Below are 16,128 nucleotides of genomic sequence, written 5' to 3' on the forward strand. Positions count from 1 at the left end.
CTTTCATTTTTATTTATATAAAGATGTTCAGGAAATGAATACGTATTAGCCAAAGATATGAATTTAAAGTGGCTTTGGTTTACTAAATTATGTCAATATAGGCATTCTAATCCAGAATTAAAGTGTCTTTAATTCATTTTAATTGATTTCAATGTCAAGTTAAAATATAATTGAATGCAAAGTCACTTTAAATAGCAAAGCAAAGTCATTTTAAGAGACTTTTCAGGTCTGGAAATGTCTACAAGGAATTTTAGTGCAGAATTACAGAAGGGTCTGAATTTATGGAGTGAGATGCTGTTCCAGCTGATCAGGTGCACATCCCAGAGGCACAGTACAAGAACAGTGAAGCGAAGGCATACTCTCCGTTGCTGGTCCACTGAGCTTTCAGGTGGGACATCTGGCTGGAAAGCCTCACGGCTCCCACCCAGCCTGAGTACCTGAGTTTTCTTTGGTTGCGATGCAAGACTGCAGACGATGGAGACTGAGGCACAGAGCTGACCTCAAGGTTTCACTCACCCTGAGGTTCACCAGTAGCCTCTGCCACCACACTTTCACCGTCCATAAAATGGAGGCACTGGTGCTATTTGCAAGGAGCTGTTATCGTCTGTATGGACTAAATATAACTAAGTAAATCAAGTCTTTAGAAAACTGCTTTAGTGGCACAGATAGCTAGAAACGTAACCTGAGGGCTCGTGATTGCAAGCTGTGTCTCTCACCTGTGCAGACAGGGCAAGAGTGTTGTGGGAACTCATAAATCACTAAAGTCTCTGTAGAATCAATTTACAGACTGATATTAGTATTGATATTTTTACCACCAAAACTGAAGGTTGTTAGAGCTTGACAGTATACGAAGGCAGATTCTGCCTTAATGGTTATTATAAAACATTTGGATAATAGCTTGAAAAAAGATACCCCAAATTTAGTATGACTCAGTTGTTAACATCGTGATTGCCTGAGATGAACAGCCTTGTTACCATTGCCATCATCGCCTCTATAACTAGTACTTTATAATGATTCAGCCATTGAATATCATTTAGCCAGACAAACCTCACACAGGTTTCCTGCTGAGAGGGGAATATCTGTCATCCATGTTTGGGGGAGGGGGGGGAAAGAAAAAAGAAAAAGGTAAAGTTCTAGAAATATTTCATCATTATAGTGGAAGACAGGTCTTTGGTCATCAACCAGAGTTCCTTCTGCACCAGGCTCAGCCCTAAAGCTTTGTCACACAGAAAAATTATGAAGCATAGCGTGGGTTCAGACCTCTGGAAAAGCCACAAGCCATGTTTTCAGTTAAAAGGACAAACCATTAGAAGTGCGCTGACAGAGTCTCCTACTGGAGCAGCAGCTGATGATGCCAGACGACTTCATTGCTAGTATAGATTTAAATCAATTCCCTGCTGGTCTACTGATATCTATGCTATTGCTTTAGCTAGTAGAGCTGTATTGATCCAAGCTGAAGATGAAGAAAAGAAAAAAAAAATAAAAAAATTGCCCAAACTACTATAGTTAGCAGAAAATAAAAACAAAAGTGCAAAACAAGAAGGTGAGTTTTCACATGGAAGAGCTGTTGAAAACAGGTGAAGCAAAACAGGAACAGAAGGGAACTCTTTTTGTGAAACATTTGGGGAGTTATTCCAGAATAGTTTCTATAATTAAATGTTAATCCAACTGAACTTTCAAGTGTAGATAATACTTGACTCCTATTCCTAGGCGAGGGATTAATTTCCAAGCCATTTGTCTTCTCAGGATCCACATTAACTGAAAATAGATCGCTATGTGCAGAGACAATTGAAACAAAGACTGCTCCAGTTCAGGGCAGAGTCAGGTTAGCCTCTCGGTAAAGGCTGATGATTTTGTTTTGACTGTATTGCATTAGCAGGGAAGGGCACCTTTTAAAACCAGATTCAGTCCTATCCAGCATGAGGTTAAATTTTAAGTGTGGGTAGTCCATGCAATGCTTCCTTTAGTGTCGTAGCCATATTTCCAGCATTCCATAATCAGCAGCTGAGCTCTGAGGAGCAGCTACTAACTGATCGTGCTTCTCTGAGGTAGTAGCTGATGCACAGCGTGGTTCCAAGGCCTCTGCATGATGGGGTCCTAATAATTTATAGCATTTTCACTGTTAATTAAAGGCAATGGAGAAATTTTCCTAAGATTGTTTCACTAATCCAGTTTACAGCACAGCCCCAAAACAGTCGCATCAGCACAAGAGCAGAGGCAGTGGACTGTGCCGTAGGTGCAAAAATAAAAAAGCAGGAACCTCTTAGATCAGATTTGCTGCCAGAGAAAATACATCTTGGAACTATGTCCTGATTTTTCCATCGAGTTTATTATTTTTCAACTCCATAGTCTGGATTCTCGTGTAACTGTACATTCCCCTTTCTGGAGAAGGATCTTCACTAATTGCGTGTGTTATTGTTCTGTCTGGGCTTCAGAAGAAACCATGTATTTGAATAATTCATAGAAATCAGATTGCAATTTAATAGAAAGTCAAGTGGTCTCTCAATGTGTCCCAGTGTGTGATTAGTACGCTGTAAGGAATGCCTTCATATTTGTCATACAGAGAGCAAAGTTTAGGCTGTTGTTCTTCCTTGAAGAATAAGGGAAAGGGTAAACAAAGAAAATCAATTATAAGTGTTCCATTAATAAGGATGAAGATGGAATATATCTGTCACTGGGAAAAACCCTGGCTTGATTCCCGAGGGACTGCTGCTCAACAGTTTTGGCTTAGCAAAGGCATTTAGGCAGGCTATTCTTGGTCAGATAAAGAGAGGCGCTGCTGGCAGTGCACACTCTGTGGAGACTTAAAATCTCTGCAGTATGCTCCCTAGCTTGGTCCAGATGCACTGATTCTCTAGGCACAGTGAAAGACATATTTATTTGATCAAGGTTTTGGAGAAAGCTGTGGGTATATTCCCAGAATGATGAATGAGGGAAGAGAGGATGATAAGAATGGCAATTATTCCAATAACACTGAGACTGGTTTTCCTTTTGTTTTGCTGTTGCTGCTGAAATATTAATTATAAGCTAGGGTATTTAATTTTATTTATACTAATGTAAAAAAATAATCAAATAAATCCTAGCAGTCTTACTCCCCAGCAAGCACGTAAGCTAATAGGGTATATTTAAAAGGACAGAGAACAAAATCATTGCTAAATATGGAACCATTGCTTGAATTTACAACACCCTTTAGGGAATTAGTGTCCTCCCACTCCCTCAACAACAACAGAAATAGTTCATCCTACTGGCCAAACAGTAACTTCCAGATGACAATAATTTGACCAGCTGAAGCCGGTGGTTAAGTTTACTACTTGCGGTGGATACAGTTGAGCATATTTTGTGTAAGGTTTCAGAGAATCAAGGCCAAAATTGGCCTTGTCATCCTGTGATGAACATCTTTAACCTGACCTAAACCATATAAACATATAGGCAATACCATGAGTTGTGCTTGGTATTGCTCTGATTAACTCTTCTCAAATTAATTCCATGTGTGGACTTTCTTTTTCTGGAGTGGCTGGTTCCAGTTTAACTGGAACATCCCAATTGCTTTCCAGTATAAAATGGCCACAGCTGGCGTTATCTAGGAATAGCTATTTCATGATGGCTTAATGAAAAGCATAAGCAGGCCCAAGATGTGTGTTTACAACAGAACCTATTAATTTCCACACGAGCTGAAGGTGCTCTGCGATTTGCAGGGGGAGTGAGCAGCCCAGAAAACAGAGCCCCAGGGCCGGGGATTCTGAATCAGTGATAAGACAGTTTTCTATTCCATCTTAAAACTGATAAGTCAAGCCAGACCGAGTGCTAAATGTTAGTTTGTGAATGAGAAATGGAGAAATAATGAAAAGCTTAAGCTCTGTTACAGACTGTAATTTCAAACATTACTCCAAACGCAAATATGTCTCTCTGGTTTATTTTACTTCCTTTATTTTCTTCAAAAGATGGAGGCAGAGTTTCAACAGCATAAACTGCTTTCCATCTCTCATCCATTAAATATACCTCCCCTCGAGACGCACCACATGGCAGTCAGTAAACAGAGGTAACCCCTCATCAGGGACAGCACAGGCACTAACAGTTCCTGCATCTCACTGCCGGTTTTTTGCCTTTCTTTCCACCTATCTTTAGAGGAAAAAGATCTCTCAGACATCTCAGCCTCCTGGATATACCCATGCAAACGGCAATCATGACATTCACCCGCTTGATGGCCATCTAACGCGAGCCACCGGCGCTGGGTGGGATGCCACGTGCCATCTCTTTGCAGCGCCGCCAGCTTCAGCCCCTCTGCCTGCCTACCTGGGGCCGCCCAGCTGAAACAACTGCTTCTCAACCGCGTGGTCAAGTGTCGGGTTTGTTTCGCCCCCCCCTCCTCCCCCGGTTATTTTTAATACAGATCTCATTTTCCATGTGGCCTCGGGGGGCGGCTTGGGGAGAAGCAGTTGTGCCAAAGCAAACGGCGCGAGATGGGAACAAGTGGCTGAAGGTCAGAACTGCTGAAGCCGGCGTCGCCCCGAGGAGGACGGCACTCGGAGTGGTGCCCCCACCCCGGCACGCACACAGATGTAAATGCCTTTGGGTCCCTGGGGGGGCTGTGTGCAACCCAGGGGCTGCAGCCATCAGCAGATGAAAACACAAACAGCCCATCAATTGTGGCGCTTGCGTGGCAGTTCAGACTCTTGCACAGTCATCTTTTTTCTTTAGCGCTTTCCTTCTTCACGTATATGTTATGGAGACAAAGATAATGGGGCTCTCAGAAGTGCCATTTTAATATTCCAGTTAGATATCTTCCAAAGGTAACACATATCAGCCAAGCATACTTCAAGTAGCATTTAACTCTCCTTTCATTTGCTTAGCTTTTTCTCCTGAATTTGATGAAAAGCCTGAGGCTGGAAGAGAGCAGAAGAAATAAAAGCAAGCTCTACCCTCCTGTCACCTGCCAATAGTCATTCAAAGTTACTCAGGACTCTCTATGGGAAAGACTGAAATGATACAGTGAGGAAGTCCTGCTTGGTCAGGTTCATCATTCAGCTTATCATTTTGCTTCCTTGAGAAGATGGTTTCTGAGGCTCTATGAGCAGGTCAAATGCCTTTTGACCTTAGGGTTGCCGTTTGGATGAGGAGAACAGTAGAAATTCTAGGATGTAGCTGTGGAGGTGAGTGCACTATTTTTTAAAAAATTGGATTATGGCAAGAGAGTCGTATATTTTGTTGAAATTGGAACCAAGAAGCTTACAGATACTATTACATAAATAAATCCTATTTAATTTTTAAGGAATTATTTAAGGGATTTTTAAAAAAAAATATGAATCATCTAATCTTTAAGCCACTGGGAATGGAATAGTAATGGTAGGCCTATCTGGAATATCAGGAATTTGAAACATAGATGCTTGGCTCTTTATCTTAAAAGTCCTATGATGCATATGAATAATATGCTAATTGCCAACCAATCTGCTAACTTGTAAATCTGCAATAACACATTTGCTCCATAACAAGCAACAGAACTCTATAAATAATCAGGTGAAATTTACTTTTCCCTTTACAAGCTATCATCAGTGTCACTAATAGCAAGCTGTGCATTCTCGATTAGCGATTATGTTGCTGCGATTAAGTTACTTCTGGTGCTTTAAAAATAACCTTGACTATTCCTCTTGTCTCAGAATTGTCTGGCAGAAATCATTCACAGGAGCAATGCCTGTGTCACGCAATACCGTGGCAATGTTATTGGATTTAAGGACAGTCAGCAAGAAGAGTCCAAAGCACTTTCCAAGATTAGTTTCTCAGGAAAAGTGCTTTCCCCAGAAAACACACGCTCCTAAGTGAGTGTAATCCACCATCCACTGAGAGTAATAGCAACCTTACCATGATATTAGATTAAAAGCAGGGTAGAAAAGCTCTGTGGTGGAAAAACCTCTTAGGACAGCACGTAGCACAGTAGTTAGATCGAAATAGGTTTATCCGACTTGACATTTTTCTGAAACTTGCTCTGTTTCTTAATGGTATTAACGATGCTGCGGAAGAGTTGAGTAGGTAAACTGACAGGCTGGTTCTGCCACTGGGTGCTATTTATGCAACTTACACCATGCAATTTTACCACTCTGTGCTCCTTCCGACAAGGAGTGGGGATGGTGTCGTGTTGGCTCGTGGCAAACAGGCGACTCAACATGACCGCCAGATACTATGCTGCTGAGTATATTGGGGCTGTACCTGTATCTTGACTATTTTGTGCTGGTCTAGTTCCTCATTCTTACCGATATCATGAAATGATCTGTTAAAATAAGGAAAGGTACTGGAAGTGGTTGATGTGGATGTACTTATCTACCTGTGCCATTCTGTTAATCTTAACAGCTGAAAATTAGTAGTAATCTGGAATTAAGGACAATGTATTTGACTCTCTTTTCAGGAAGTTTAAATAAACTTTATGCTCTCTCTTTTTCTCAGAAATGACTGAAGAGGCTGTAGTAGAGAGCTGTTAAATAATGACCTTTCTGAAGAAGGTGAATAAAGAGCTATTGCAACGTTTCATAAGCCAAAACCTAGAATTGAATTGCTAGGAATGGATTTAAAACATCAAAGGAAATTCTTTTTCAAGCAGTTCATAGCTAAATTGAGTCACCTTTTGCCGCAAAGAAGTTGCAAGGCAAAAAGCTGTGAATGAGATTTAAGAGCAATTCTGGCAAGGGTATTAGATTATATGAATTCTTAATCTGACCCGAAACTGCGGTTTTTATGTTCCTGTAACCTGTGCCCCAATAGCAGGAACTACTGCTGTGTATAACTTGAAGAGCACATAATCATACATTCAGTGCTCCTGGAATACATATACTGTATTGTAACACAATTTATACCACCCAGAGACTGTTTCTAGTACCTTGGCCTTTAAGGAAGAAAGAGAGTATCAAAGGACAACTTGTACAATTGTTGTTTAATTATTAGAAGATGCAAGTGCACTGAAATGTATCAGTCTTTAAATTTGTACTGTTCAAAAATCATTATTAGTGTGAATCTGTGTACAGATCATCACTATAATTTAAAAGCAGGCTCCAAGACAAATCTGGATTCATTTAATAAAGGTAGATATCTTTTAGTCAATTGGTTTTATTCTTCAGCCTGCTCTTTTATACGGGTGCATTGAAATTCAAATAGAGCTGTGGTAGGAAAACATCCCTGTAATTGCTGTTAACTACAAACACCCAGAAGTCCTGGCTGGCGCTCGGCAGGGGGTTTTCATTCAGCCCTTCGGACCAGAACCTTGTTCTCTCCTCAAACACCACCAGATCTTTTTCTTCAATATGCAGGTGCTGGGCACAGTTTTTAAGTACTGAATGAGAACTGCTTGAGCAGGGCACAAAAGCTTCCAAATTTAAAAACTATCCAGTTGATGTTACTGCCTCTGGATGTGCGTGCATGCGTGTGTCTAGCACACAATAATAATCCCTTGTGGTTGAAAAATACCCAGATACTTACTAAATGTGAAAAATATGAACAACAAAAATAGGGATTTTTTTCTCTTTAGGCCTCAAACTGTCTGGTGAAACAAATACTGTGGCACCATTTAACATATATTTTTGGCCACTAAATCTTTATCTACGCTGCTTCTACTGTAGTCACCAATCTATCGTGTTAAACAAGTGTTCACTGGACGCCATGACCATGGTGGCTGCAGGCTGTCCTGCCCCATGCGGGCGCTGAGAACTGACGCATCGTGACATATCATCCCCTTAGCTCTGCGAGTGTCCCTGGTGCCGGCCTGGCCCGTTCCCCCCGCCCGCAGGGAACCTGCTCCCGCAGGTCTCCTTGGAGAGCTGGCTCCAAGTGAGGCCCACGACCGTCTCCATGGGTGCCACAAGTCTGCTGGAGACTGCCCATTGACAAGTAAAATGATTTGTCTTTAGGAAACTAGAGTTGGAGAGACCCCGACTTTTTGGGTTTCGGCTGCTATTTGCTGCTTCAGGGGGTCTTTATGTAAAAAGGTGGCTCCTGGCCAGCACTTGTGGCTCTTCAGGGTCCTCCACTCCATGAAAGCAATCTGAGTGAGGACATGCAGGTCTTTTTCTGCAGTCACTTTTTCTCTGGTTCATCCGTTAATTTTGTTGAGAATTTCATTTTTGGTTCTGGCAAAAGATATGGAATAAGAGAGCCCCAGACAAAAATCTTGCTGGCGTGCCTGGCGGAGCTGCCTTGATTTCTGCAGATCCTCCAGCTGCTGGTTCCATCTGTTGTCTCCTGCTTTTTCCTTCACTTGTAAACACCTTAGGGCACGAGCCATTTCTATGTGTGCGAATCCAAAGGGACCGGTATGGTGCGATAGAAATCCTCAGTGCTTCAGCAATACATACAATATTAAAAATGCTCGGCAAGAGATTTCCAGTACGTTTCCAACCACATCTGAAATAAACTTGGGATTAATGAATAATGAAGGATAGCGCAGTGTTCGTTAACACTCTAGTGAAACATACGTGGCAGCTCTGATTTATCTACTGAGGCTTTTTTTATTGTCACTTTAATAGGTTTCTTTTTCCCAACCGTCCCTAAAGGGCAGCATCCGAGCGTTTGATTGGCGATGCTTGTCCGTGCACGCTTGCTGGCAAGTGCTGTTCTTCTAAGAACCGAGCTGGTGGGCACGGGCTCTGAATCACCAAGGGTTACTTGTTCAACAACATTTTGCTCCTGGCTGCTCCTCCCCGTGTGACTTGTCTCCATCTCCCATTTCTCACTCCTCCTCCCTTCACTTTCCCAACAGGCTCTTCCCGGAGCCTCTCGAGCCACATTGCTTTGTGCTCTGTCACGCCAGGGTGGGAGCACACCCGGCCTCCCCCCCCGAGCATCTCCAGGGCCTGGGTTCAGCCTCCTGCTGTCACCTGCAGTGGTGTGCCGTGCTACCTCGCAGCTGGGAGGCACCACGCACAGACAGGCTCAGGGGTTGGCGTCGTCCTCCAGCCCTCGCCATCATGGAAGGTTTAGCCCTTTAAATGGTTGAAGAGGTGTTACACTCACACAAGCGATGCTGCCCTTTCTGAAGTGTGCTTATGTCGGTACTCCTTGTCATGCATTCTTCCACAATTGATGGTCCATATCTAATTATGAAAGTAAAAAAAACCCCAACCCTTCTAGTTGGTATGGTTATATTTTGTATAGAATAAGCCTAATAAGTCTCAGAAAGATAAAATATGGGAAAATATTACTGTTGTGTCATTGGACTACAGATTAAATCATATGACTTCAAAATTTTCAGCAGTAACAAGAACAGTAGTGTCATTTAAAAGGTTTGCAAAAATGCATCCAGTTTTGAAGCAGCCACATGGTGGACATCGGGACTTCCTCAGGCCGCACAAATGAGCAGTCTTGCTGGAGGGGTCTGTTTCTGAGATGGAGGGACATATGAGGCAACACTGCAGCTGCAACACATGTTCTGCTTTTTCTACCTGCTTAGACTTCATAGTTTGTTTTATTTTAAACCAGAGTTTCCAAATGAACAACTGTGATAGCTGGACGCAGCAATCTAGGGATACAAAAATGTATGAATTTGCTGCCAAGGCTTTTGCTGAAAGGCTGGGGAAAAAGGTATGTTTTGCTTACTGGGATTTATTGGTGACAGATATTAATGATGCCATTTGTTTGGTAGCATTGCCATTGTAGGTGGTACGAAGATGGTAAAGCGCGCTAAAGACTTCGCCCTTAATATGTGATTTTCTTGCTTCCTAAGGTTTGACTCTGAGGATTGTACTTTGTCACTACACAGTGTTGTTTTGGGTTTTTTGCTAAGAGAATGAATATGTTTGTCGATACTTATGGCAGGGCTGAATTTGGTTAAAAAAAGCCCTGGAGATCTCAGGCAAGTTATTGTTTTATTGCGGTATATATTGGCTTTGTCAACATTTGAATCACTCTTCTCCAGCTCAGGCTAAGGCAGTGGCACTGCGAAATGCATCCAAAATAACAGCCAGATGAACACTAGTACTAAGTGCATTTTTGCATGCCACAGATCTCTAAAGTCGCTGTTTTCTGCTGCAGGTTGCCATCCCTGCAGTGAATGACTGGATGCCGGATATCCCCACCTAGGTGAATAGCATTTGCTTCAGTCCACAGTGTGGCATCTCAGTTTCAGCTACAAAGATTTTGGGTTCAGATGCCAGGCTCTGGGCTGGAACAGCTGAGGCGTGGACACATGCTCTTCTGCCATCCCCGCTGCGGAGAGAGGGAGGTCAGGAAATCAAATGCTGGGATTAGTAACACGATATACCACAGTAGGAAAATTCACCAGGGCTCATCTGTTGGATCCTGAATGCTTCTGAGAGAATCTTCAAAGTCTTTTGCTTTAGTGTGGGGTTTGTGACTTTTTTTTTTGGGGGGGGGAGGGTGTGTGTGCAGAGGCTCTATTTATATGTTTATTTATTTACTTATTTATCTATCTATCAGTGGGCTGAGCCCCTCTGGGAATTACGCTCCAGTGAGCCATGGCAGAGCTGGCCAGTTCTCCCTGGGCTAGTGGAGTGAACCATGGAAAGACGCTAAGAGGACTAACAGAACTCTGATGTAGATGACCTGCAGCCACATTAATTATTGATCATGTTAGCAGTTGATGAGTTGTGCTAAATTGATCTGTGGCAAGATAACGTGAATTAAAAGCTGCTTAAATATTTAATTCTGGGCTCTTTCTATATGGCAGGAATTTGAATGAAAGGCTACACGAGTCATGACTGGAATCAACTTTTCAGTAAAGATGAGCTATCAGAACAAAAGGTAGTATCTAAATGTAAATTGTGATTTATTAGAGGAGAAACATCTTGCATGTAAACATTTTAATGGAGGACTGGAAAGCTTTCTGGAGAAAATTCTCTAAATATATGATGATAGATGGAGATTTTCTTGTTATTAGTTCAATTCCTGAATGTTTTATTTTAATTAAACCTTGCTGCATCCAAGGTAGTGCACGAGGCACTGCAGGGAGAGAGAGACTGAAAGCCTGTAGGAAGTGAAGGAGGACTATTGGCTGAAACTCCATATGTTTGCCGCAGCATTGCGACGCCGTACAGCTGGAGCACAGCTTGAGTGAAATGAATCCGCAGATGACTGGTGAGAGGAAGTAAGGGGGCTAGTTCTGACACTGGAGATATGTATGCGTGTGTGTACATATATATATATATCAGGCGAAAGAATTTGCTGATGATTCTGCATGGAGGCTTGTAATAGCAGGAGAGGACTCAGCGAGCCAATGCCCTGCCTGTCAGCAGCACCAGTTAAAGTGCCTCTGACAGCCAGATAAGTCCCATTGAATCAAAAGCTTGGCATCACTCCATCTGAAGAGGAGCTGCTCGGACCTCCTCAGCACACTCTGATCATACTGCACTGCCCCACAAATGTTTTTGAAGGCCTTTGTGGTATCGTTAATACAGTTTTGAAGGTCGGCACGCATTCTTGGTTGGCTTAGGTGTTGCAGTTGCAAATAAATTCTTCCCTGGCTTCTCCCAGGCTCTCCACAGAGAAACATCCTTAATGTAAAGCAGGCCTGGTCCTGAAGTAGAAACATGTCTTAGTTCAGCATTATGGTGCACACAGGCTGGAGTTATCTTCAGTGAGAAGAGAAGGCTCCTGCCTACTGCAGTTTCTTCCTTCCCTTTGGTCTCACTTCATTCCTCCATGTACCAGAGAACGCTTTGGCAGTTGAGGGTATTTGTCTTGTTTTTTCTCACCCTTCACAAAGGCTGTCCTCTGCTTAACATGCACATTTTTTCCTTTGGAGCCATTTTCCTCCGTAGGCTCTCCGAGCTGGCCAGCCGCCAAACAGTAGGGTGAGCTGCATGAAAAAGCCTTGATCATTGACAGGCTGTCTTACAATTTCTTGCTTGTATTCAAGATGCAGATGGATATTATTAGAAAGGTTTTTACTTCGAATGTGCATGGCTTGTCCACATGCCCGAGATTAGTGCTCAATACTCATATAATGCCTTTCATCCTCAAAAGGGCTTTACAAGCACCAGCCCCCAGAACGCCCCTGCGAGGTAGGTGCACGCGTTTTGTTATATGCCTTATAACAAGGAGGGACACATGTTAGTGACTTGTTCAAAGCTGTATCACACGGCAAGATTATAAAGGAAGGAAATCTTTATACTTCCCTAATGTATTTCTGTGATGTTTTCCTGTCTAAAAAAAATCGCAAGATTTCACCACGGCTGTGTGGTTTTCCATACAAAAGAAGTGATTAGCAACATAAAAAATTAAAGTGTTTCTCAGGTTATAGTACTACTAGATAAATATGCAGCATTTCTAAAATTTATGAGGCCAAATTTCCTACTGCACTAGGCTTCAACTAATACAGCAGAATGGAAGCCTAAGGGGATCATCAAAGAGACCCAAATTTGATAGAAGATTTGGAGCGCTTGCCTCAAACAATATTTCAAAACAGAGGGAAATGATTTTAGGAGGAGTGATGAAAAATGCCTGTCTTCTCAGTTGAAAGGATAGTGCAGGATTTTTTTTCCTCCATCTTTAACTGCATGATTATAATTAAAACAGCTACAGTAACAGCAACAGTTCCAGTATGAACTCCCTTCTCCCAAAAGTCCGTGCAATATTGTATCTCATCTTAGCGAGGGGGCTGAAATAAGCTGTAGCTGTGAAAGGCATCTTTATAATTATGTATTCTCACTGAGCTTTTACTGGCATGACTACGTTGGCATGCTCTACCTTGCACAGACAAGCCAATAAAAGTTTCAAGTGTTGACGAGCATACATAATCTGGCTAGGGCCAAGATCCCTCCGTGAGATGTGGTTTCTAAACTAGGTCAGTAAGCGCTTGAGGGGTGTCTAATAATCAGCATCAAGGGTCTGTGTATCCTCGGTGAGCCTCAGGACATGCATAGGTAGCTGGAGGAAATTGGCTTGGAAAACAGTAGTCACCTTAGCCCCGTAAGGAATAGTTCATGAGGCTGCGAGATGGTGAGGCACTGGTCCTGAATAAACGAGCAAGGGCTGGCGGGTAGGAGACTAAAATACAAGGATCTGCTTCATAGGCGTACAGCTTCTTTACGCTCCCTGGGTAAACAGATTGAGAATAGCCCGTCTAGCTCAAGTCATGAGAAGGGTAAAGCCAGATAGGTTAAAGCTAGTATTTATTTCAAATCTGCTCCGTCTTCCCTATTTTGATTAAGCTTTGTTTTCTTTAAGATTTTTTTTTTCACCGAGTAAATAATCACATAGTGGAAAAAACGACTCTGCAGCATCTCAGGAAAGATGTTGAGAATTAGTTACTGAACTCTCTGGAGCAGCTGAGAGGACTGTCTTCTCACTCTGCATACAGTAGGGTGAAGGAGTGGAAGGGAATAAACTAGTCATGCTTTTTTAACCCCAAAAAGGGATCCGTACTTGTTTTCCAGAATAATTCTATGTTCTGATCTTCTCTCCCTCTTGCTGCTCTGAGAAATGTATCTGGCCCCTGAAATTACTCTGGAGAAAAGGCAAATGTGAGTTCTTTTCTGGTTTTCTGACCACTGTACAGTGTTTCAGATGAATACAGGGAAATGATGGGCAGATAAATTCATGAAAAGTATTCTGTGGGAAATTACAGCTGGAACAAGTTATCACATTTTTATGGTTTCCACATCCACAGCCTTTAATGTCAGCTACCCTATTTCACTTTATAATCATGTAAGTGAGTACATCTGGGCCAATTAAGCATTTTCAAGTGGCTTCAGAAGAGTTGCAAATGCCTGCTAGAGGTTGTAGATACCATACAATTTATCCTTAAACATTTGGGGCTATGATGTACCTGCATGGTTTTTATGACAAAACATATGTATACTCACTGCAAAACCACGAGGTGTTTAAATTAATATCTCAAAACTATGTAATGCTTTGGATACGTTCACTACTTTTACTCCTCTTTAAAATTTACAAAAGCAAAGATTTGCAAGCACAGCAGAATAGGTTCAGGCCACCTGTGGACCAGTTTTGTCTCAAATGCCATCACATCTCCATCTACCGACAAACCCCTTTCTTATTTCCCACGAGACTACCCTTGGCAGTGTCGGGTTTGAAGCTCCCACAAAGTGTAGGGCAACTTGACTCCCACATGCACAGATCTTTTAAGATCTAACCACAGTAGGAAAACACTTCCCATAGCTTCAGTGTTGGTATCCACGTTCAAATCAACCGAATATCCGTACCGTTATTGCTGGTTTCAAAAATATATGTGATATTTTTGCTTGAAAGACCCCTCTTTGCACTTTGAAGATGTGTTGATGTGTGTTTTTAACCAACTGTATTTACATTGCCCGGGAGTATCAACCCGCTGTCTGGCTAGAGATTTACATACATGGCGAGCGGGACCCTTACTAAAAGTGTATTACTGATGAGCGTGCCTTAAGAATTACAGGTACTTCAAATAAAACTTTAGGAAGTCTATTTGAATATAACAAAATAGTCATTCAAATACTTAGCTTCTGGAACGTTGGTATTATTTTTGGAACACATGGGACCAAGACAAATTAATTAAAGATGAAATTTTCTCTTGTACTTCAGCTCCTCTCCTCCATGGCAAGAGGAATCTAACTTCATACCTGAACGCAATAGTAATGCGAAAGCTCGAGGCAAAACTGTAAGCTATTCACATCGATGGAATGAAGTTATACAGCTCACTTCCACCTGAGAGAAGAACCATTTTAAAAGTTTGTGCATCGCTAACAAGACACAGATGTCACTACTGGACAAACAGGGGCAAGATTGTTTTGTTGTTTGTCACACACCCCTTCCCAGGGGCACAGCTGAGCGTACGTTAGAGAGGTCTCTCCTTCTGGGGGTTTAAAACAGCGCATCGGGTTTTCAGCTAGAGCCCAAAAGGGGCATACCCATCGTCTGCCGCAGCACTGCCAAACTCCCGGCAGCCCCCACAGGGATCAGAGCCAAGGGGCAGGTCCTTAGCTGTTTTAAACTAGCAGGATTTGGTTGATCTCCTTGACACGCATGGATTTTAATCAGATGAGGACCTGGACCGCCATATGAAGACAGGCCGAAGCAGGAGAAATGATCCACCCTAGCTCTTCTCCCTCTGAAGAGCCTTCTCCCTCACATGGATGCTAATTGCACACGAACGAGAGCACGTGGATGCCGATCCCCACCCTCCAGTTTATTTTCAGGAGGCTACTTCTGAAGTATTTCAAGACTTCCTTATCCAAAGGACTAAATACACTGAGCTGTCTCCATTCCAGCTAGCTCGAGCTGAAGGAAGAGAAACAAAATTAAATATAGATGACAGGAGTGTGCTTATTGCGGCAGTGTACAGGGCTCTCGTCGTGCCAGTCAGATGCCAGCGTATGTCAGCAGCCTTTTCAGTTGCTAACAGCACAAAAAAAAAAGGAAAATTCCTAGCAAAGAACTTCCCCCTAAGAAAAATCTTTAAGTGTTCACGTGTTTTTCAAAAATGTACATCTTCCAAAGAGTCACTTGACTTCCCACAAAACGCTAATCTCAACTACCTCTTTCTGTACAATTGCTTCTCACATTTCAGTTTCTCTTCCTGACTTAGAAAACACAGTTACAAGACAAACTTGGTCGGCTACAGATCTTCATTGGCAACGTCCCCATGCTAGTTGCTCTACTAAGCACAGCAACAATGAGAAAGGCAATTTTTTTTTCTTTTTTTTTTTTTTTTTTAATTTGTTCTGGAAATGAAAAGTGAACGAGACAGCAGGTTCCGATGTTTTTCCAGCAGTGGTACAAGGCAATGGTGGATTTTTGTTCTCAGCACAAATCAGGAGTAGGAAGATAGTGTTTATCACAGCTAGCTGCTGAATGTTTAAAGAGTATTATAAGTATCATCTGCTTCATAAATGAAACAAATAGCAAAATTTACACTAAAATATGAGGGAAAGTGATACTTTATCACTGTCTGTCTTAAATATAAATCCGGATAACACAAGGAATACATTGTGTAAATTCTACCCCAAGGTTGGTTAGTTAGCGACTGCCTACCTGTGCAGTATTGCTTATTTTTGTCTGCTCCTTCATGTCTTAGTTTTTGTATACGATTGTATAGTCAAGGATTTCTTCCTCCAACTTAATTTGAAGCTTGAATTTATCATCGTGTATTTGTACAGAAGCTGAAGGTCCCAGTGGAAATAGGGATCTCTTTTTATT

Source organism: Balearica regulorum, chromosome 4, assembly GCF_011004875.1.
Source record: "Balearica regulorum gibbericeps isolate bBalReg1 chromosome 4, bBalReg1.pri, whole genome shotgun sequence".
NCBI classification, from domain to species: Eukaryota; Metazoa; Chordata; class Aves; order Gruiformes; family Gruidae; genus Balearica; species Balearica regulorum.